This window comes from Trematomus bernacchii, unplaced genomic scaffold (assembly GCF_902827165.1).
Source record: "Trematomus bernacchii unplaced genomic scaffold, fTreBer1.1, whole genome shotgun sequence".
Classification (NCBI taxonomy): domain Eukaryota; kingdom Metazoa; phylum Chordata; class Actinopteri; order Perciformes; family Nototheniidae; genus Trematomus; species Trematomus bernacchii.
In genome coordinates, this window is record NW_022987513.1 from 5,948,850 (window position 1) to 5,971,517 (window position 22,668).

Sequence of the window (22,668 nt, forward strand, 5' to 3'; positions counted from 1 at the left end):
TTAACATAATGTGTTTTTGATAGCATTGTATACCATGTGTACTTTATACGTCTGTATTATTCACCTAGTGGTTAAAGCACGTTATTACACGTTTACAGTCATTGCAATGCCGGTAAGGTTGTGTTGCTAATCTCTGCTGCATGTTTTGTTGAATGGGTTACATTTGATGAAAACATTTAAATATTAAGAGTACATACAAATAGGGGGAAAGTAGAAGGTCAATGATAGAAATATAGAATAGAAATATAGAATAGAAAATATCAACAAGATAGGCTACTGTAAGTGATCTCTACAATAAAAGTTTAGTGCCGGATGTACACAGATATTAATAGGAGGATGTGCAAATCAGGCAAACTAATCAGGCTTTATTAAAACATTAAATAATACTTTAAGTTAAGGTCTTTTAAATACATGTAAGCAAAAAGCTTTGGTAAATCTACAGATAAATATTAAGCCTGACAAAGTACTTAAAGTCTAATATTCAGGGTTGCCAACTTTGGGTACCTGGCTGGAGTGAGATTTTGATATCATGGGTTTAATTACACATATGCGCACTAAATGACTGCTATCATGTCAGTAGCGGGACCTTAGCATATATATTGGATATATATACAATATATGCAAATACACAATATTGGACACAGACTATAAAGGGCACAAAGTTTCATTCACTAATGAAAGTCAAACACATGTTTGTTTCCACTATTTTATTGTGCCTGTAAGCAAAATAAGCAAATAATTGACTTATCGTACGATAAATAAAAATGAACTCGATAAATTGCCATTTACATGAGGATGTGACAAGCAGTTTGAAAGGATGTACTTGAATTATTATTATATATTATCATTATGTCAGTGGTCTAAAATGGTCATACAACGGTGCCGACAATATTATCGTTTATCGCAATAATTTCCGGGAAAATGTATCCAACAAAATAAATTATCGTGAGAGGCCTATACATGAAACACACACACACACACAAATCTACAGACTTACTCCAAACTGCCAAATATATTAATTAACACACTCTCACTCTCATATACTCTTTGACTCTATTTTGGCCTAGTAGAACAATAAGCAGCAGACTTTTACTTTTTATCATTTCTACTGGATCTCAGATCTGCGCATGCGCAATACGGGTCGGGGATTGACCAACCGGCTCCCACTGCTCTGCTGTCTGTTAACGTTGTTAAGAGTGGTGGGGGCGGGGAGGGAGCGGATTGACAGCTTGAGCAGCTGTCAACTCAACATTGTAAATAACCAACCAAAAAGGATCGCCGGTTCATCTTGTTTTTGGCGTGAGAATAGTTTGGGCAGCGTGAGAGCGTGAGATTGAGAGTGAAAGCGTGTGTCACACGCCAGATGCGTGAGAGTTGGCAACTGCATAATTTGTTTTGGGACTTGACAATCAACTTTCCTGCAATGTTAACTACGTTTAAGCACTTATTTTAACTGACATTACATATTAATTATACTCTTATAAGATGTATGTAGATAGTATAAGAAATGTGCAGAATATGACTGTTTAATGGTGGAGGTATAAACATATTGATAGATCTCTTGTAATGCACTGTTGACGAACCTGCGAGGTTTGTCATTCATTGCATAACTACACCGTAGTTGTGTATATGATATGTCAATAAACCTTAGAACATCTTGAAAGGGATGTGCCAAATAGGTTAAGGTTACCCTCTGAATTGTGGTGGAGTAGAATTACAAAGTAACAATAAATACTGCTGACAGTTAATGTATCAACGTCTCCATTACAAGTTTCAAAAACTAAACCTTTCTTATTTACACTATTGTCTTTGATTTATTTCCCAAATTATGTTTGTGAATTTAATGATTGTCAAATACAGTTCAACTGGGGAGTAAAACTGTTATAGCAAACCAGATAAGTCACATGTTGACCTGACAAATCTACATTTTCAAATAGTGCTTTTAACAGGAGCCAAATTGTGCTACATTTCAGGTGAATACTTTGATAGTAGGTTTAGAATAAGTTTCTAGGTTTTAACATAATGTTTCTCATATGGTCCGTTGCTGCAGGACTGTCACATATCGTCTTTTAGAGATGCTCCTGATGTTCCGGTCCCTGGCATTTAGAAGATCTGGTCTGCGTTTCCACGTTTTGGGGCAAATTCAAATTGTACCAGTATTATTCATGACATATACAGAAGACCATAACAAAAATTGATATCTATCTTGTGTTTTAAGACTGAGGCAGCCCGAAAATAATGATTGTCACATTTGCATTAACATACCAAAAACTAAAACATTTTAAATGGCTTTACCCTATTGAGAAATAATTGTACAAAAAATACACAACAGAAACAACAATTTATTGAAACAATTTATTGAAAAAATGTATTGTGTGTGTGTGTGTGTGTGTGCGTGTGTGTGTGTGTGTATGTGTGTGTGTCTGTGTGTGTGTGTGTGTGTGTGTGTGTGTGTGTGTGTGTGGTGTGTGTGTGTGTGCGTGTGTTGTGGTGTGTGTGTGCGTGTGTGTGTGTGTGTATGTGTCTGTGTGTGTGTGTGTTGTGTGTATGTGTGTGTGTGTGTCTGTGTCTGTGTGTGTGTGTTATTATGTTGAGCTGCTATAGTTTTGGGCAGGCTCCCATGTGTCCTCCCAGTCCTTGCCACTGCAAAACACACATAAAGAACAGTTGAATAATTATTAATATGTCATGCTATATATATTTCTGATGCTTAATCAGGCAAGTAAGTCAATTTAAAATAGGATTTGAAACATTAGCTTCAGCTCAATGTCCCTCTTCGACTCCTCTCTCCCCCTCCTCCAGGACTTGACCCGGAAATCAATCAAGACACGCCATGTTGAAGGACGTCACAATCGCTTCAACGCAAACGGAGGAGTCGAGGAGGGGTGAGGGAGGAGGCTTCCAGAGGAGACGAAAGGTAGGATACACGAGAGCACACTACTCGCGCATCAGACCTCCGCCCCCAGCTGCACAGCCTCTGCTCACTGCAGCTGATCTTACCGTTAAAGGAGGATCAGAGTCATTAAATGTTTAAAGTGCTTCATTAAGAGTAAAATATATTAAATCTCTTAAACGAATCAGGAGATCGAACTCTATAAAGACATTAAAGTGTGTGAAATATACTTACAAATTCTATAATAATTTTTTGATTATAAAATAATAACGTACTGTTCTTACTTGTGGTTTGTGATGCATGTGTGGTAGACCCACAGCACGTCAAACATTTAGGATATATACAAATACGGGTAGCATAACTAATACATATGTTAGTGATTTGTGTCTCTCTTCTGTAGGACAAATTACATAACAACATACAATACAAAAGTATTCAATTGAGATGAGCCTACTGTATCAGTGTATAAACCCTTTGCTTCCAGTACAACACATACATGTATGGTCATTAAGGAAAAACTTACCACTTGGAGCATGGTGTCCAGCGAATTTTCACTTCTTGTCTTTGCTGAAAGGCATGATATGAAATGGACAGAAATATTAATGAGAGATACTTTACAAAGTTAGGTGATACAACTTTACAGAACATTATTTGTACCATTTATAGACCATCAATAAGGTTAGATTTCTACACATAAACAATACTAACAGACAACAGCATCTGAAACCAGAGATACAGAAGAATCCACTATCGTACCAGTATGGAGCAGCTTCTTTAAGACTGGGAGTTTCCTACAACACAAGGTTATAAGGTGATGCAAAACGTAGTCCTGTAATGCTTACAATGACAACAAAAGGTGCAGTGTCGAGGATGGATTGAGGAACCTCACTGCTCCATACTTGTACGATAGTGGATACTTGTGTATCTCTGGATTCAGAGGCGTTATATGTTAGTATCGTTTGGGCTCTGTGCAGATATCTCACTGATGGTCTGTAGACGGTACCAATAATGTTCTGTACGTTTTTATGTTATTTAACAAGAAAAACAAAAAGGAAGAAATTATAACACACTTACATTAAAAACTCTTCTTTCCCCAATGCTCTCATAGAGGAACACCTTCTGGGTCCTGTGTTTCCTGCATTCTAAAAATAAATAACACCATTTTAATAATTAGGTAATAAGTCTTCCAAACAATCATTTAAAGAAATGTATTGTATAGTATATAGTATAGTATAGTGCAAATCAAACCTTTTCGACTTTTCTTTGACGGTGGAGGCGGTGGAGGAGAAGACAAGGAGGAGAGAGAAGGCTGGGAGCATGGAGGAGGTGGAGGAGAAGACAAGGGGGGGGAGAGAAGGCTGGGAGCATGGAGGAGGTGGATGAGAAGACAAGGGGGGGAGAGAAGGCTGGGAGCATGGAGGCGGTGGAGGAGAAGACAAGGGGGAGAGAGAAGGCTGGGAGCATGGAGGCGGTGGAGGAGAAGACAAGGGGGAGAGAGAAGGCTGGGAGCATGGAGGAGGTGGAGGAAGAGAAAAAAGATGGAGAGTAAATGTCTCCGGAAGCTCTGGCTTCTGGCCTCTGGCTCTGGCTCTGGCTCTGGCTCTGGCTCTGGCTCTGGCTCTGGCTCTGGCTCTGGCTCTGGCTCTGGCTCTGGCTCTGGCTCTGGCTCTGGCTCTGGCTCTGGCTCTGGCTCTGGCTCTGGCTCTGGCTCTGGCTCTGGCTCTGGCTCTGGCTCTGGCTCTGGCTCTGGCTCTGGCTCTGGCTCTGGCTCTGGCTCTGGCTCTGGCTCTGGCTCTGGCTCTGGCTCTGGCTCTGGCTCTGGCTCTGGCTCTGGCTCTGGCTCTGGCTCTGGCTCTGGCTCTGGCTCTGGCTCTGGCTCTGGCTCTGGCTCTGGCTCTGGCTCTGGCTCTGGCTCTGGCTCTGGCTCCGTCTCTGTCCCTCGCTCCGTCTCTCGCTCTGGCTCTTGCTCTGGTCCAGGGGGGGCTGGTGGACCAGCAGATGTCGATGCAGCTTGTTGTGCAGCACACACTGCAAATGTTGAAAATAATACAAGGGAAAATTAACAGAACACATTTTAAGGAAGACTTATTTTTGGCCTTACTTGCAAGAAATTAATTAAATGCATTGAATTTCCCTCTTATTAGAAATCAACCAGGTAGTTCTTAAGTGAATGAAATGCAGGTAGTGTGAAAATAATGTTTTTAAGCTACCACAGCTGACTTTAGACATATTGCTATGTTTCTCATATCAGTGTTTAACACAACAACTTATCGTATTTAGTTAAGACCATGATCATAATGAAAATGTAGTTGCAGTCTGGAGCAGCTTCTCTCATTAAACTAGAAATAATTTAAAACTTGCAGATAAATACATTAAATCTGTAATGAAACATGGTGATAAGACTTTTGACAGGTTGTTGCCGGGTATGTTTTTGCAAAGAACCACGTGCGTCTCACAGAAGAAAATAGGCATGACTTTTCGGATGCCCAGATAAAAAGCATAAGCCGTAATGATAAGCACACGTGCAGCGTACGGCACCATGTGTGTCCTGGACATTAGGGTGCGAGGTAGGAGTGTCATGATGTCTAATTTCATTGAATGTCTTTTGCCTCAACTCGTCTCTCGAGGTGTCTCCTCCTCTTCTCCCATCTCATGTGAGAGGGATTAAGACATGAAGAGAGGAGGCAAGAGTTACAAACTGGGAAAACAGAGCAGCCTCATATCTTTATGATGCCTGCAGAGATGTGTTTGTATTACAGACACATGCATAACGTGCATGCTTGCTAACTACAGGTGAGTAATGTCGACATTTGCATTCAATTCAACCCTTTAAATATTTGTGTATAGCACATTTCAATGTTGTCCAAAGTGCTGTACAGGCTTAAAACACAATACAAAATAAAGAAATATGCATACAAATAATTAATTATAAATAAAAACTAAAAAGTAGGTAACTGCAATACCATTAGTGTGGTACCCTCATATTAGTATCTTAGTGTTCACAGTGATAACATGCTGGCCCTGACAAGCCCATGTTGACAGCCTTTGTTCTATAATACAGCATAGGTTGTATTATATAAAAAAGGCTCAGGGGGGGGATGACATTTTAATGATATAACGGGATAGATGTAACAGAAGTGTGAATTTGATGAATGCATTGACACAAAGCCCATGGACGACTACACAATGAGATAATAAAGTACAAGTATGATCTTACTTTTCAGGAGGTACTCATAGAGTTTCCTCATTTTGAGTAGGATCTCCCTAACGACCCCATCAGCATTTCCAAAATGGTGGACCAGATCCCCACGGATCTCCCCACTGCGGCCCTTATTGGAAAGGAAAAGGACCGGGCTGGAGCCAAGGGTGTGTAGTTTAAGAACCTGCAAGAATTGGAGTGAAAAAGATTGCATACAGGCACATTGATCAATGATACAAATCTTTTTAAAGCCAGAAAAATGGTTTCACATTCACTGAGGGCAAGGCTGTTTGACAAATAAGATATGTAATCGTCTGAGAGGCCAAACATCTTAAATAATAAGTCATTTAAACTCACAGATAGCTCGGCCGACTTAACGGTCCTGCTGGCGTTCCTGTTGCTCTTCACAGAAGCCCCCCAGCTAGAGTCCTTTAATTCCGCTTCTTTTTTTTAAAATGTTTTATTTATTTGAAGGGGGCAGACACACACCACACATGTTTTACGCCCAAGGGAATTTGGGGCCTGGCAGGAGGGGCACAGTTGTTTTTTGGGCTTTGTCATTCTGCAAATGAAAGTTAAACATAGAGGGATTATCTCAAAAATGTTTGCTGTCAGTTGATCAATTTGTTCTCAAATACACAAATATGTTATTAAGTTCATGCTCTATATTAAATGCAATTGGAGAGACAGAAGATACAGTCTAATATGCTGTGAATACTTGAGATAGTGCGCAAACTTCCAATGGTTTGAATCAAATTAATATATTCATATGTGAATATTCAATATATTCAAACACAAATGACAAGTGGGGTTTTTGTATAATAGAATGTAACATTTAAACGCCAATTAACATTCTGTTAATAATTAGGCTAATGTGTACTGACTTCTAATGTACTGTGTAATTTGTTCACATATAAACATCATGACATTAAATTATGGCATTCCTTCTTGATGACAGCTTATGGTAAAAAAAACAAATGACCAGCAACCGCAGTGACGCGTCCTAAACATTTTACGTCATTACACCGAACATGTAAAACACTCCCGCTAAGTAATAAATAATAAATAAATAATAATAATTACAAATACTTTCGCTCCAGAGAGTCCTCTTTGTTTTGATGAGCGATACAACTAACAGTGCTAGCTCCTTTGATGACTACGACATTGTACTAACACAGCTAGCTAGCCACACGGTGGCTAATGCTAGCTTCTAAATGATCCGTTATTACAAAAAAGAAAATAACTGTTACAGACTACATTTTCTTTAAGTTTCTCGTACTGTCTTACGAATCCTGCTGCCTGGGTGGGACTTGAATACATAACCCAAATATTTTATTTGAGTTATATTTGAATATTGTCGAAAATTAAGTGAGCAGTCGAGTTTATTACAGCTTACCTTGCTGGTGTCTCAAGGTTCCGAGCAATGTATCACGTGAACTACGTGACCTCGAGACCTGGCCTTGCGAAGATAGCTGAGGATTGTGGGTAGTGTAGTGTCTTCGGCCATCCAAAACTCAAAACTACTTGTTTCTCAGAATTGAAGGGGAAAACGTGACAAAAGCATTTTACACTAAAGCCTATCAATGTCGTTTCATTAACAAGGATAATCTGGTGGTTTTTAGTTAATAAGTAGTGCAGATATCACCTATTTATGTTTAATCCAATCACAGAGCTTGTTGACTTATCACGAGGTTTTGTCGCAAAGCGGACAGACAATCACAACAATAGCTGGGGATTGTGGGTAGTGTAGTCTCTTTGGCGCTCCACATTTCAGAGAAAACAAGTTGTCTCAGAATTGTAGGGGAAAAACACAAAAGCATTGTACACAATTTAAACCTATCAATGTCGTTTAATTAACAAAGGTAATCTGGTGTTTTTGAGTGGATGAGTAATGGAGATATCACTGTCAAATCAATCGACAGTAAGGAGAATACTTACTTCCGGGTGTACAATTCTCCGTTATCCAATGGGAATGGACGCTCACATTGCCTTTAACAGCTGCCGACACAAACGAATGCCGTGCTTCCCTAAGCGTCAAATACCGACGCCGATGGGAATACATTGCAATCAGTTGAAAGCTCTTTGCATCCGTTTATGACGCTGATGGAAACTCGGCGCGTCACAACTGGACGCCACGGAATTCTGACCAAGCGTCGCTCCTGGACGCGTTGGGAGTGAGAGTGTGTTGTTAAATCATGTCTATGATCTCGCTCACATGGACTTCGGTGGCAACAACTTGCTTGCCAGAAAAAAGGTCCAAGATTCTGAGACAGCAGAGGTTTGGATCGGGCTCCGTTTCCTGGCAGGGAGGTGGCTGTGGGTGAACGGGACGCCTCTGCAGGAACAACTGAACGCCTGCCCTGAACCCAAGAGGCGCTGTGGGACAATGTCCAAGACGGGGGTGCTGCATCCCCTCATGGACTGTTTAGAGAGAAGGAACTTCTTTTGTTCACTAAAGTAACTGGAAAACATGTCGGTCAGAGTTTGAATATGTAGTTGCATGTTTTATTCGTCAATATTTTAGCATGTTTTTGTGTTTGCGCTTGTGTTGGTAGAGGAGTAGACATAGTGTCCATATTGACAATTTTGTGAAATTCAACTAATTGATTTTAGACACATGAAAAAGTGATGGACCACAGCATGTTGTTGGTCTGGTAGCACTTTCTATGAAACCCATGTCTTTATTGCATTATAAATATTCTCAAAATACAATATAATTAGCTTAAAGCACTGTTAAATAATGACACAATCATTTTACTTCATAATATACATGTTAGACTTAACAATATTCTAACTTAAAGCATACAATGAGCAATTGTAATGACTTACATCTAGTTTGTAATGTATCATATTTGCCTAAACCTCAGGAATATAGCAAAAACAGCCTTCTTCCACCTCAAGAACATTGCCCATATCCGACCTTCCCTCTCCTTCACATCCGCTGAAACTCTCATCCATGCATTCATTACATCCCGACTGGATTAATACAAAAGCTTTCCTTATGGTTCACCCGCAAATATCCTCAATAAACTGCAATGTGTCCAAAACTCCGCTGCCCGTATGCTCACCTCCACCCGACGCTCCAACCACATCACCCCCATCCTCCAGGACCTCCACTGGCTCCCCATCAACTACTGCATTGACTTCAAAATATTAGTACTCACCTACAAAGCCATCAACAACCTGCCCCCCCCCCCCCCCCTACCTCTGTGACCCCAACCAACAACACACCCCTACCCGTCGCCCTCAGGTCGGCTGATGCTAATCTACTACAGCCCATCAGGACAAAGCTCTGGACCTGGGGTGACAGGGCCTTCGCTCTAAAAAAAAAAAGTATAATGTCAGACTTTTTTGCCGTCCGTCAGGACCATCGGTTTGGTGTTACAAATATCAAAACAATAAGCCTTATCAGCCGTAACTATCAACATAATTGGTTGCCATTCAACAGCTTGGGTTCATTCACAAACTGCAACAAAAACCCACATTTTGTATTTCAATATTTTTAGTAGGCCTAACGATATACTTTTAATATACATTAAAATGTAAAGGAATGTGTGGATAAAAAAATACATCCATCATAAACTGAACCTAAAACAGCGGTATAATGTATTGTGTTAACGCTGTAAACTTGACAGTTATTTAACCCGCACCACCTAGTGGTTAAAGCACGTTATTACACGTTTAGAGTAATAGCAATGCAGGTAGATTGTGTTGCTTTTTAATGACTGTTTTAAATGCCTTTTTCTTAATGTCTTTCATTTTTGTAAAGCACTTTGAATTGCCCTGGACCCAAGAGGCGCTGTGGGATAATGTCTAAGACGGGGGAGCTGCATCCCCTCAGGGACTGTTTGAAAAGAAGGAACTTCTTTTGCTCAAAAAAGTCATTAAAGAACATGTAGGTCAGAGTTTGCATATGGCGATGCATGTCTTACTTGTCAATACCTTAGCTATTTGATGTGTAAGTGATTGTGCCTCTATATTTGTACCACTTTGTAAAACGTAACTTCTAGATTGTTGTGCACATGCTAAATTACAGCATGTAGGGCATATAATACTAAAGTGTGTATTAATGTGTTATGATAATTGTTATAAAGCATTATGATTCACGAGTGCTTATAACAAGGTTCAAGGTTCAAGGTTCTTTATTGTCAATCTGACATAGCTACAGAGTAATTATGCAGTTGAAAATCTTATGTCACAGGCTTCTCCAACAATGCAACATAATAACATAACATAATAACAATAAGAGCAAGAGCAATACAAAAATAATAATAGTTATAAAAATGAAATAAAGTTATGATGTGGAATAGTGCAGTATGAGTCTATATACAAGTTATTGGAATGATATATATATATTAGGTATTAGATACATACTACTGAGTAGCAGTTGAATGTTTGATGTTGTTTCAACAGTTCAATTGTTTAACAGTCTCACTGCCCGCGGGAAGAAACTGTCTCCGAATCTTCTTGTCCTTGCCCGGATGCTGCGGTAACGTCTGCCAGACGGCAACAGAAAGAACAGTTTGTGGCTGGGGTGATGGGGGTCTTTGATAATCCGTAGTGATTTCTTCCTGAGCCGCTGGGAGTAAAGGTCCTCCATGGATGGCAGCTCCGTCCTGGTGATGTGCTGTGCAGTTTTCACCACCCTCTGTAAAGCCTTACGATCGAGGTCGGTGCAGCTGCCGTACCAGGCCGTCATGCTGCCAGTGAGGATACTCTCTATCGTGCACCTGTAGAAGTTGCAGAGTATCCTGGAATCCATTTTGAACCTCCTCAGCCTGCGGAGGAAGAAGAGCCGCTGTCGAGCTTTCTTGGTGATGGTGGTGGTGTGAAGAGACCATGTCAGGTCCTCAGTGATGTGGACCCCAAGGAACCTGAAGCTTTTGACTCTCTCCACCGTAGTCCCATTGATGGCGATGGGGGCGTGTCCCTCTCCCTGCTGCTTCCTGTAATCCACAATCAGCTCCTTTGTTTTGCTGATGTTGAGATGGAGGTTGTTCTCCTGGCACCAAGATGTCAGGTTTTCGACCTCTCTGTATGCCGTCTCGTCATCGTCTGTGATCTGGCCGATGACGGTCGTGTCATCAGCAAACTTCACGATGGTGTTGGAGCTGTGTGTGGCCACGCAGTCGTGGGTGAACAGGGAGTAGAGGAGAGGGCTGAGCACGCAGCCTTGAGGGGCACCGGTGTTAAGAATCAGGGTGGAGGATGTGATGTTTCCCACCCGCACTGCCTGGGGTCTGCCCGTCAGGAAGTTCAGGATCCAGTCGCAGAGGGCGCTGTTGAGCCCGAGGTCTCTGAGCTTGATTAATTAACTATTATTATACAGTCCTGCATATTATAACATGATACATTTGTTTATAATATATTGTATCCACTAATCGTCTGAAAAACAGCCTGCACATTTGAGTAACTACAGTTATTGTGGCAGGATTGTGCTCATTGTATTCAACCCTTTATCTTCTTTTTCAGTAAAGGTTTTTTGTTGAAAATGAACAGTATGAAACCACTTTTTATTGAAAAGAGTTTTAATTGTTAACAAGGCATATCAATATACAAAACATTTTTAAAGGAAGTAATATGGAAAATAAAAGGATTTATCTAAAAAATTTAATAATTGTTTGTAACCCAAAATTGCAGTTTCAATGTTGCTCATGCAGCTTTGAAATACAAGCAAAAGTGAGCTTTTGTTACAGACTGGTTTGAACTAGACTGAGAGGAAGAGAATATTTACCTGGTTGTCGGATCTACTGTACATAAACAAATTATACAAAACTAAGCTGTGAGCATTGTAGAACATGTGTCAGTGTTACGACTGGGGCACACACAAAATGATAGGACCCAAATGCACGACTCCAGACAAAAGATGATTCAAAAAAGGATTTACTTGTGGTGATATTACAATATAATACAAAAACGCTCAAAAGACTTCTCAAAAGCTAACCTAAATTCACTGTAGCACAGAACACAACTGGCTGACAGGCATCACAAGAATCAAAACGATCTGGCACTTGGCACAGAGAAAACAGGGAATAAATACACATACAAGGGACTCCACAGGTGCAAACAATAAGGGCGGGGCAGGTAATCAGGTCAATTGGCACACCTGACCAGGTAGGAGTCAAACTACCTGAAATTAGAGAAGGATCTCACAAAGTAAAACAGGAAATGACAGACAACAAAAAAGGGTTGGCAGACGCGGACTTGACAATATGAACTAAACAGAGAAATAATACTAACAAATCTGGCGAGACACAACAGTACCCCCCCCTCTACGGCCGACTCCGGACGGCCCAGAGTCCTGTGGATTTAGCCTGAAAAAGTCATTTATCAGGCTCTGATCCACAACGAAGCTTGCTGGTACCCACAACCGATGTTCTGGACCATATCCTTTCCAGTCTACCAGGAACTGTCGGCCACGTCCTCTCTTCCTGACTGCTAGCAGTTTCTTGACGTCGTAGATCAGACCGCCGTCTAACATCCGGGGGGGAGGAGGGGGCTTGGATGGAGGAACCAAACGACTCTCACGAACCGGTTTGACTTTAGCAACATGAAAGGTAGGATGAACTCTCAGGGACCTGGGCAGGCGCAGGCGAACAGCCACCGGGTTAATAACTTTGGTTATGGGAAACGGACCCACAAACCTCGGAGCCAGCTTCCTGGAGGCCACACATAGGGGTAGATCTCTCGTAGATAGCCAAACCTTCTGCCCGGGTCTGTAGGCAGGTGCAGGACGACGATGTCGATCTGCTGCTTTCTTCATGCGAGCAGCACTCTTCAGGAGAATCTGGCGGGCTCCTGCCCAGACTCTGCGACACCACCTCACCAGGGCATGTGCTGATGGGACAGTCACTTCCTTCTCTACTTCTGGAAAAAGAGGAGGTTGGTAACCATAGGCGCAGTGAAACGGGGAGAGACCCGTGGCAGATGTAGGTTGGGTGTTGTGGGCATACTCCACCCATATCAGCTGCTTGCTCCAAGTTGTGGGATTCTGGGACACCAGACACCTTAAACACGTCTCCAGTTCCTGGTTGATCCTCTCTGATTGACCATTAGCCTGTGGGTGGTAACCAGATGTGAGGCTGGCAGTGGCTCCTATCAGGCTGCAGAATTCCTTCCAAAACTGGGAAACGAACTGCGGCCCACGGTCTGACACCACATCTCGAGGAAAACCATGCAACCTGAAAACATGAGATAAAAGAGCTTCTGCTGTCTCTTTAGCAGAGGGCAATTTAGGCATGGGGATAAAGTGAGTCATCTTGGTAAATCTGTCCACAACAGTGCAGATGGTGGTGTTACCTGCAGAGGGCGTCAGTCCAGTGACAAAATCCAGCGAGATGTCAGACCATGGGCGGCTTGGAATGGATAAAGGTTGCAGTAGACCCATGGGAGACTGGGTAGAGGTCTTATTCCGAGCACAGGTAGTGCAGGCTGCCACATACTCAGTTACTTCCTTCTCCATTTTAGGCCACCAAAACCTTTGTTTTATCATGTACATAGTTCTTTTAATACCTGGATGACATGTTAGTACAGACGTGTGAGCCCAGTGAATCACGTCAGAGCGGACAGATGGGGGAACAAAGAGACGGTTAGGAGGACCTCCGCTGGGTACAGTTTTTCCCTCTAATGCTCGGTTTACCTTAGCCTCAACTGGCCATGTCACCCCTCCTATTACCCGAGTGGGTGGTAGAATGGATTCGGTCTCCTTGGAAAGGGCCTCTGGGTCAAAAAGCCTGGATAACGCGTCAGGTTTGGTGTTCTGTGAGCCAGGACGGTAGGAGAGAGTGAAGTTAAACCTATTGAAAAATAAGGTCCATCGTGCCTGTCTGGAGTTTAACCTCTTAGCCTTGCGTATGTACTCCACATTTTTGTGGTCTGTCCACACAATAAATGGCTGTCCTGCCCCCTCTAGCCAGTGCCTCCACTCATCCAGTGCTACCTTCACGGCTAATAACTCTCTATTGCCTACATCATAGTTTCTTTCAGCAGCAGACAATTTACGTGAAAGGTAGGCACACGGATGGAGCTTACTGTCTTTCTCTGCCCTCTGTGAGAGGACCACCCCGATGCCCTCGTTGGAGGCATCCACCTCCACCGTGAACTGTCGTTGAGGATCCGGGATGGTAAGTATTGGAGCTGTTGTGAACACCTTTTTTAACTTCTGGAAAGCTTGGTCTGCCTGTGGAGTCCACACAAACTGAACAGAAGGAGAGGCGAGTACATGCATAGGTGCGGCAATAGAACTAAAATTCCTAACAAACTTCCTGTAGAAGTTTGCAAATCCAAGGAACTGTTGGACTTTTTTCCTGGAAGAGGGTGTGGGCCAATCAGCCACAGCGCTCACTTTAGCAGGATCCATCATTATCTGGTCAGGACCCAGGATGAAACCCAGAAATGAAGTGGAACTGACGTGGAACTCACATTTTTCAGCCTTTACATAAAGTTGATTGTCCAACAACTTCCTTAATACTTGGCGAACATGAGGAACGTGTGAATCCTCATCACGGGAAAAAATCAAAATATCATCAAGATAGACAAAAACAAAATGATTCAAAAACTCCCTCAACACATCATTTATGAGAGCCTGAAAAACTGCAGGTGCGTTTGTTAGACCAAAAGGCATTACCAAATATTCATAATGTCCGCTTGGAGTGTTAAAACCAGTCTTCCACTCGTCCCCCTCCCGTATCCTTACTAAGTGGTAAGCGTTACGCAGGTCTAGTTTTGAAAAAACTCTAGCACCTTTCAAAAGTTCAAACGCTGAGGCCATAAGCGGAAGGGGGTACCTGTTTTTTATGGTTATGCCGTTTAGGGGGCTGTAGTCGATGCAGGGTCTCAGGGATCCATCCTTCTTCTCGACGAAGAAAAAACCAGCTCCGGCGGGAGATGACGAGGGACGGATGAGGCCCGTTTTGAGAGAGCCGTCTATGTACTCCCTCATAGACTCTCTCTCTGGAGCAGAGAGAGAGTACAGTCTTCCCTTGGGCAAGGGGGACCCAGGCAGGAGATCGATGGCGCAGTCATAGGTGCGATGAGGAGGAAGGGAAGTCGCTTTAGTCTTATTGAACACCTCCTTGAGATCTCGGTAGCAGCTGGGCACGTTCGAAAGGTCGGGGAAGTCTGAGTCTTGGCTACTTTCATCTTCCATGTCAGTGTCTATAATGGGCTCTCACAGTTTCAGCAGTTTTTTTCCCTGAAACACGAATGAGAACAGTCGCTTCCCCACCCCAAAACTTTACCAGTCCGCCAATCAATGTGAGGGTTATGTCTACACAACCAGGGATAGCCCAGAATTACTGCATGTTGTGCAGAATCAAACAGATGAAAAGTCATATGCTCTGTGTGTTCATGATCAATAGTTACTTTAAGAGGCATGGTTCTATGAGTCACTTTGCACATGAGAGTACCGTCAAGAGCGCTAGCCTCAAGTGTCTGAGTCAAAGGCACGGAGGCAATTTTCAAACGTTTAGCTAACCCCCAGTCCATTAAATTAGCGTCAGCCCCTGAATCTACTAGTACTTTCAAACATATGCTGTGCTCATTATTACTAACCTCTACTTGGGTCATGGAACGTGAAGGAAAATCTGCGGTTGTCAGTCGGCTCACCAGCACCCTCCGTCTTACTGGTGAGCCCCGTCTTTTAACGGGCAGGCTCCCAGGAAATGTCCCTGCTTCCCACAGTAGAAACATAAACGGTCCCGGAGACGCCGCTGCTTTTCCTCGGGAGACAGCCTGGCCCTTCCGAGCTGCATGGGTTCCTCTTCTGTGGTCCACGAAGCAGGTTTCACGGTAGAGGAGGAATAGTGGGTACGAAATCCGGGCCGTCGTGGAGATCGTGCAGGAGGTGAGCTTCCTCGTTTGGCTAGCGGAGGTGACGCTTTCCTGGCTTTCTCCCTCCGTCGCTCTTGCAGCCGAGTGTCTGTGCGTATAGCCAAGGCGATCATACTGTCCAAATCCGGCGGAAGATCAAGAGGAACAAGAAGATCCCGCACACAGTCACTGAGTCCGCTGAGAAACATATCATATAGTGCGTCTTCATTCCATCCACTGTCCGTGGCCAAAGTGCGAAAGTCAATGGCGTAATCAGACACACTCTGATTCTGCTGGGAGATCTGTGTCAGGGCTCTGGCAGCTTCTCTCCCCGGTGTGGTTCGGTCAAAGATTTTTTTTATAGTCTCAATGAACAGTTGTAATGATTTACACACCGGAGAGTTCCGTGCCCACTCCGCCGTAGCCCAGGCTTCCGCTCTTCCCGTGAGGTGGGACACAATGAACGCCACCTTGGCTGAATCGCTGGGGAAAGCAGCAGGCAGGCAGGTAAAATGCAGGTCACACGGAGTTAGAAAAGGACTGCAATTACCAGACTCGCCTGAGAACTTCGCAGGAGGAGCAAGACGAATCATGGAATTTGGCACGAGAAAATCAGCTGTAGTCTCTGGGGCTGGGGCAGCCACGTCGGAAGAAGCGGCGGGCACACTATCCAAACGAGTGAGTATATTATGGAACTGTTCAGCCAGACGATTGATCTGCGTCGTAACCGCATCACGAAACTCACTCTGGCTGTCAGTCAGGGCCTTCACTCCCTGGTTTATGCCCGTCATGTCCTCCTCCTGCTGCCGCAGGCGTTGAGCCTGAGATGAGAGCGCTGCTCTCAGGGTTTGAAAGTCGGCTGAGTCCATTTGTTGGCCAGATCGTAATGTTACGACTGGGGCACACACAAAATGATAGGACCCAAATGCACGACTCCAGACAAAAGATGATTCAAAAAAGGATTTACTTGTGGCGATATTACAATATAATACAAAAACGCTCAAAAGACTTCTCAAAAGCTAACCTAAATTCACTGTAGCACAGAACACAACTGGCTGACAGGCATCACAAGAATCAAAACGATCTGGCACTTGGCACAGAGAAAACAGGGAATAAATACACATACAAGGGACTCCACAGGTGCAAACAATAAGGGCGGGGCAGGTAATCAGGTCAATTGGCACACCTGACCAGGTAGGAGTCAAACTACCTGAAATTAGAGAAGGATCTCACAAAGTAAAACAGGAAATGACAGACAACAAAAAAGGGTTGGCAGACGCGGACTTGACAATATGAACTAAACAGAGAAATAATACTAACAAATCTGGCGAGACACAACAGTCAGTGCATTTCCTTAAAACAGTGCCACTTACACTTCTATATTTTAGAAGTAACTTGTAGTTTTAACGGTTTAATATTTAAATAAGTACTTTGGATATTACAACAAAATATATATCTGAAAATCTATTGCACGTCCGTCTCTCCAGGTACAGGGTCTCCTTGACTTCAATTCTGTATATGTTCGTTCCTCCTTGACAGTGTTTTAGACTTTGAAAGATCTGTCCATAGATGATAAACTGTGACAGATATTTATAAAAGTGGTCTCTGACTAAAGAAAAGTTTATTAATGTACATGCGTACATATTAAAAACATGAATGAATTGGTTTTTCTCATCATCGCTAACTGCATTATTAATACATTGTCTCAAACATGGTAATGCAGCAGCTAAAATATTATTAAAAATGGTGATATCACAAGAGCTATGCTGCCTACAAAATGAGTACGTAATAGAACATTAATCCCACGGTTTCATTTAAGAATGTATTTACTGGGTGAGCCGTGTTGTGTGTGTACCATCCCATATGAGTCAGGGTGACATGATTGGTCACTTTGATGTCAGGGTCGTGGAGGTAGGACAGTCTAAGTTTCGGGCTCCTGTCATTGGTAGACAGGTGGTAGTAATTCAATTTGCGTGTCACATCCCCTTGGATTTGATTTAAAACGTTTGTTTTACCAGGGGGAGAATACAGTGTGAGTATCTATGAGCTGAAAGTCAAAGCTGCCAACAAGCAAAGACAAGACACCTCTGGAATCATGTTGACGAAGGGCTGCTCCACCATCCTCATCCTCAACTTGATCTTCCACCTGGTCCTGATCGAGCAGACCTCACAACATCAAAGAATGTTTATTCACGTGCCGCTCAGAATGAACTGGTCTTCAGCCCAAGAGTACTGCAGGGAGCACCATACTGACCTGGCAACTATCAGAGATGAGAAGGACATTGATGCAATCCAGTCACAGTCGTTTCCTTCTTGGTACTGGATTGGTCTCCAAAGAGACACAACTAATCACGATGAGTGGAATTGGTCTGATGGAGATGAAAGCACCTTAACAAAATGGGAAACCAATCAACCTAATGACGTAGATGGAAACCAGGATTGTGTTTCATTGGCAACTGTGTTGGAGTGGCATGATGACGAATGCGATAAACAACTTTAATTTGTGTGTTATGATGGTTATGATGATGTAATCTTTGTGAAAGAGAACAAGACATGGGAGGATGCTCTGGAACACTGCAGGAATCTTGACATAGACCCCAGTGTAAGTGACACATACTTAAATCATGTCTATGATCTCGCTCACATGGACTTCGGTGGCGACAACTTGCTTGCCAGAAAAAAGGTCCAAGATTCTGAGACAGCAGAGGTTTGGATCGGGCTCCGTTTCCTGGCAGGGAGGTGGCTGTGGGTGAACAGGATGCCTCTGCAGGAACAACTGAACGCCTGCCCTGAACCCAAGAGGCGCTGTGGGACAATGTCCAAGACGGGGGTGCTGCATCCCCTCATGGACTGTTTAGAGAGAAGGAACTTCTTTTGCTTGAAAAAAAATAATTGGTCACAGTTTGAATAGGTAAATACATGTTGTCATGTTGTTGTTGTCATTGTAGCAAGTGTATGTTTTTGTGCTTGTGTTGGAAGAGGACCAGACATAGAATCCGTATTTGCACCTTTGTGAAATGTAGCTTCTAGATTGTTTACTTGTGAACATGCTAAATTACAACAAGAGTAATGTTGGGTAACACTTTCTATGACACCCATTTCTAATAAGCATTATAGATCTACTTATAATGCACATAATAGAATGTGCCTTAAGCATTGTTATTAGTAATCACTAAATGTTCATAACGCTATTTAGAAATAATAATGTGTTTTTAAATATATTATTAAACCAGCACTTATTAATACTATTACTTAGTTGTATACCCCGTTTATCTAGGCCCTAGGTATCTTGTTTTATGTATATATGTCACACTGTGGGACTGCGGGAAACGGAATCTCGAGATTTCTGTATGTATAACACATGTAGAAATGTTGACAATAAAGCTGACTTTGACTTTGACTTTGACTTTGATTAATTAAACACTTTTTAGAATTTCATAATTGTGTTTAAATGTCATCTGTTCAAGTTTCATAATTGTTCACAAGCAGAGGTGGGAGAAGTGTAGAAATACTCTCTTACAAGCTAAAGTCCTGTAATCCAAATGTTACTTAAACATATTGGCTTCAAAAATAAACATGGTAAAAGTACCAAAAGTACTAATCATTGTGCAGATTGTCCCATTTCAGAATAATATATATGATATCTTTTATAATGATTGATCATGAAAGTGTTCTCAAAGCTGGTAAAGGTGCAGCTAGTTTGAATGACTTTGTATACTGCAGGGTAGCTTGTGAATTTACTCCAGGTGGAACTAAAGTCTGATTGAACACTTGATTATATTTCACATCATTCATCCACATCTGTAAAGTAACTAAAGGTATAAAATACATGCAGTGCAGGTACACGATTTACCTCTGAATTGTAGTGGGGGAGAAATACAAAGAAGAAAAAAATGGAAATACTCAAGTAAGTACAGTACTTGAGTAAATGTACTTAGTTACTTTACACCACTGTTCATAAGTAATGGTCATTCACTGACACTTAAGATGTGTTTATATTTCTCGTGACTTCAAGCTATCTATTAGCACAAGCACCAGCTTTTTTATATGCAAATGCCTCAGGATAGTAAATGGGTAAGGCATTATACAATTATTATGTTTTCACAACTTAATTACAAAATAAATTGAGTTACCAGCAAGTATGAAGTAATGTTTTACTTAACATTTTAAGTCATTAGAAAAAATACTTTGTAATTTTAATTTTTACAACGCATTTTGTTTATTTATATACATTGTATAAGCAGAATGCTATGCATTGAAAGTAGCCAATGTTTTATGATACATTATATACGTAAAAAACCTTACTATTTTTAATTATAATCTTTCTTACATATAAACATAAAATATGTATTTATGAATTGGGGGGGAAAAGCCTGTACATTTTTTAAATACTCTTTTTTTTCTTCAATTACATATTTTTGTTGATGGTTTTCATTGGAAAGATTGAAGAGAACATGTGATATCTGAAATACATTTTAGATATTGGCTGAAATTCCAATCAGCTTTTATAAATACAAGCAGTAATGCAGCCTGACACAATATGATGGAAGCCGAGGGGCAAACAAGAAGAAGAAATATGTGTCAACCATTTTCTAAGTCTGATCTGCATTGTTTTTCCTTTGGTTATGACTTAAAGGGCCCATGTCATGGCCATTTCCACTGATCATAATTACATTGTTGAGGTATACTAAAATAGATTTATACTGTGCAATTTTCCAAACTCACATTGGTTTCGCATACAGCATCTCTGTCAAGCATGTGTATTCAGCAGTATTCACTTTCTCCACTAAACGACTCGTTGGAGCTCTTGCCCCCCCCTCCCCTGTGAGCCTAGTGTGCTCCGATTGGTCAGCTTGGCCACTCTGTTCTGATTAGTCAACCACCAGAGAGGCTCCGCCCGCTTTTTTCGGGGAACATCAGTGTAATAATGGCGTCGGTACAGCTGATATTTTATACTAACTAACCGAACTGAACCTACAACTGTTGTTATAGAAGAGTGTGACGGCCCCAGGGCCTTTGTGCAGGTGTGTTGCAGGGCTTACGGTGGGGTGGAGCTGAAGAGGGTAATCAGCGCGATCACGGACACCTCCGTAGCCGGTGCTATTAATCCCAGCGGCCCGGAGTCTCTCTCCAAAGCGGCTGCAGAAGGACGAACTGAGCGACCCTCTCCCCTCGACCACCTATCTCTGCATTTACCACAATAAATGTGCCGTGGTTTTGTAAACTCGTGTATGTCTCCTTGCCTTTCCGTTGTGGCCTACGAGCCGGTCATAACAAAGAGTAAGTTATTTTTACCTGTAATAAACTACTACTGTTTGATGAGAAATCAAATCATGGTTTGCTATATATGAATTCAGGGAAGAAAGGATAGGCCTACTAAGTATTTCCATTAAACTTTATTTTTAGAAATGTACAAAATGAAGATAAATATACATATATACACACGGTATATCATCCATTCCTCCTCGCATCTTGCCTGCGCACAGCCGGTGCGGTGCCTTTTAGCACGAGGCCTCAGTAGTAGTAGAAGTCCCGTCCCCGTCATGGATTGTCCGCCAGGATCTGGCTGGACGAAATCAAATGCAAATCACAAAATATTAGAGAAACTTAGTTGTTTTAGATTCGTTAGTAGTAGTTGTGTAATGAACAGCTTGCCTGCTAATATGCTAACCTAGCTTTGTTTACCTTGGTAGCTAACACGATATGAACGTTAGCTTGGAGGAAAGGCAACTATAATGCAGTGTAATAAAACTACTATGAACAAAAGCTAGTGGTTCATATTAGGCTAGCAATAACGTGTTTATAATTGCAATCGTATACGGGTATTCTGCTACCATACAATGTAACTTGCATGAATACATTGTTTTGCGCTAGCATACAGCTAGCCTCGTTAGCTACATGCAGTATATGTACTGTCACAATGTACGGTAAATCACCCGGAGTATACTGTATGAGTATTCCGTGTGTGTGACTGCAGACATTCTCCTGCCATGACAAACATGTAAGGCCATCTGCTGACATTGTAGTTGATATATTTAAACGCTAGCAACGTAGCATCACAAAAATGTTTTTCCGACCAAAACTAGCTCTAGCTCCGTGTGTTAGATCGGTTGCATACACGCTACGCCAGCTATAATGTAATTACGTTTCGCGACTGACAGCACGGCAAATCACCCGGAGTATACTATCAATAGGTATTTTGTGTGTGAATGCAGACATTCTCCTGCTATGAGATACATGTATGCAAGGCCATCTGCTGATATTAGAGTTGACATGGAAACTCTAGCAACTTAGTTAGCACAGTTAGCACTGTGTCAATGGCTTAGCAGTCCAACACAGTTTACACATTTAAACAGTCTTGTTTGATAAATACACAAATAACAATGCAAATTTACAGGTTGTATACCCAGATCTTCCCAGAAGCTTTCGTCTGTGAAATGCCGGTTCTTCGAACCTCTGGAGGAGGAACACGCCGCTGCTGGTGTGGCCATAGCTCTTCGGGATTGGTCCATTTCGTTCCGGGTACCGCATGACATCAGGCGGTACCCGGAAGAATCAAATGGGCAGTGACGTATCTCCAACGAGGCGTTTTGGGGAAGTATTTTCTGTGTTAGAGTTTTACTCGCTACAGGGTGTACTTTGAGGGTTTTGACTCTGCACACCGTTTACATGCATAAAAACCTTCATAACACACAAGGGGACGGGTAATAACCGGAAAAGCATGACATGGGAGCTTTAAGAACAGGCAGGAAAAACGTAGTTTCGT

The 22,668-nt window shown here is 42.2% G+C and overlaps 2 long non-coding RNA genes across 3 annotated transcripts; both read right to left on the bottom strand.

The window, feature by feature from the left end:
• Positions 1 to 2,556: 2,556 nt before the first annotated feature.
• Positions 2,557 to 4,236, bottom strand: LOC117470380. Its single transcript, XR_004554691.1, has 4 exons — positions 4,142 to 4,236; positions 3,968 to 4,035; positions 3,417 to 3,460; positions 2,557 to 2,643 (listed from the first exon to the last, which is right to left on the bottom strand). It is a non-coding gene; the product is annotated as an uncharacterized LOC117470380 (long non-coding RNA).
• A 580-nt stretch (positions 4,237 to 4,816) lies between these two features.
• On the bottom strand, positions 4,817 to 7,569 carry LOC117470002. Of its 2 annotated transcripts, XR_004554644.1 has the most exons (4): positions 7,489 to 7,569; positions 6,450 to 6,654; positions 6,111 to 6,276; positions 4,817 to 4,921 (listed from the first exon to the last, which is right to left on the bottom strand). It is a non-coding gene; the product is annotated as an uncharacterized LOC117470002 (long non-coding RNA). The 2 variants fall into 2 exon arrangements; XR_004554643.1 differs by lacking the exon at positions 7,489 to 7,569 and having other exon boundaries at positions 6,450 to 6,745.
• Positions 7,570 to 22,668: the final 15,099 nt, after the last annotated feature.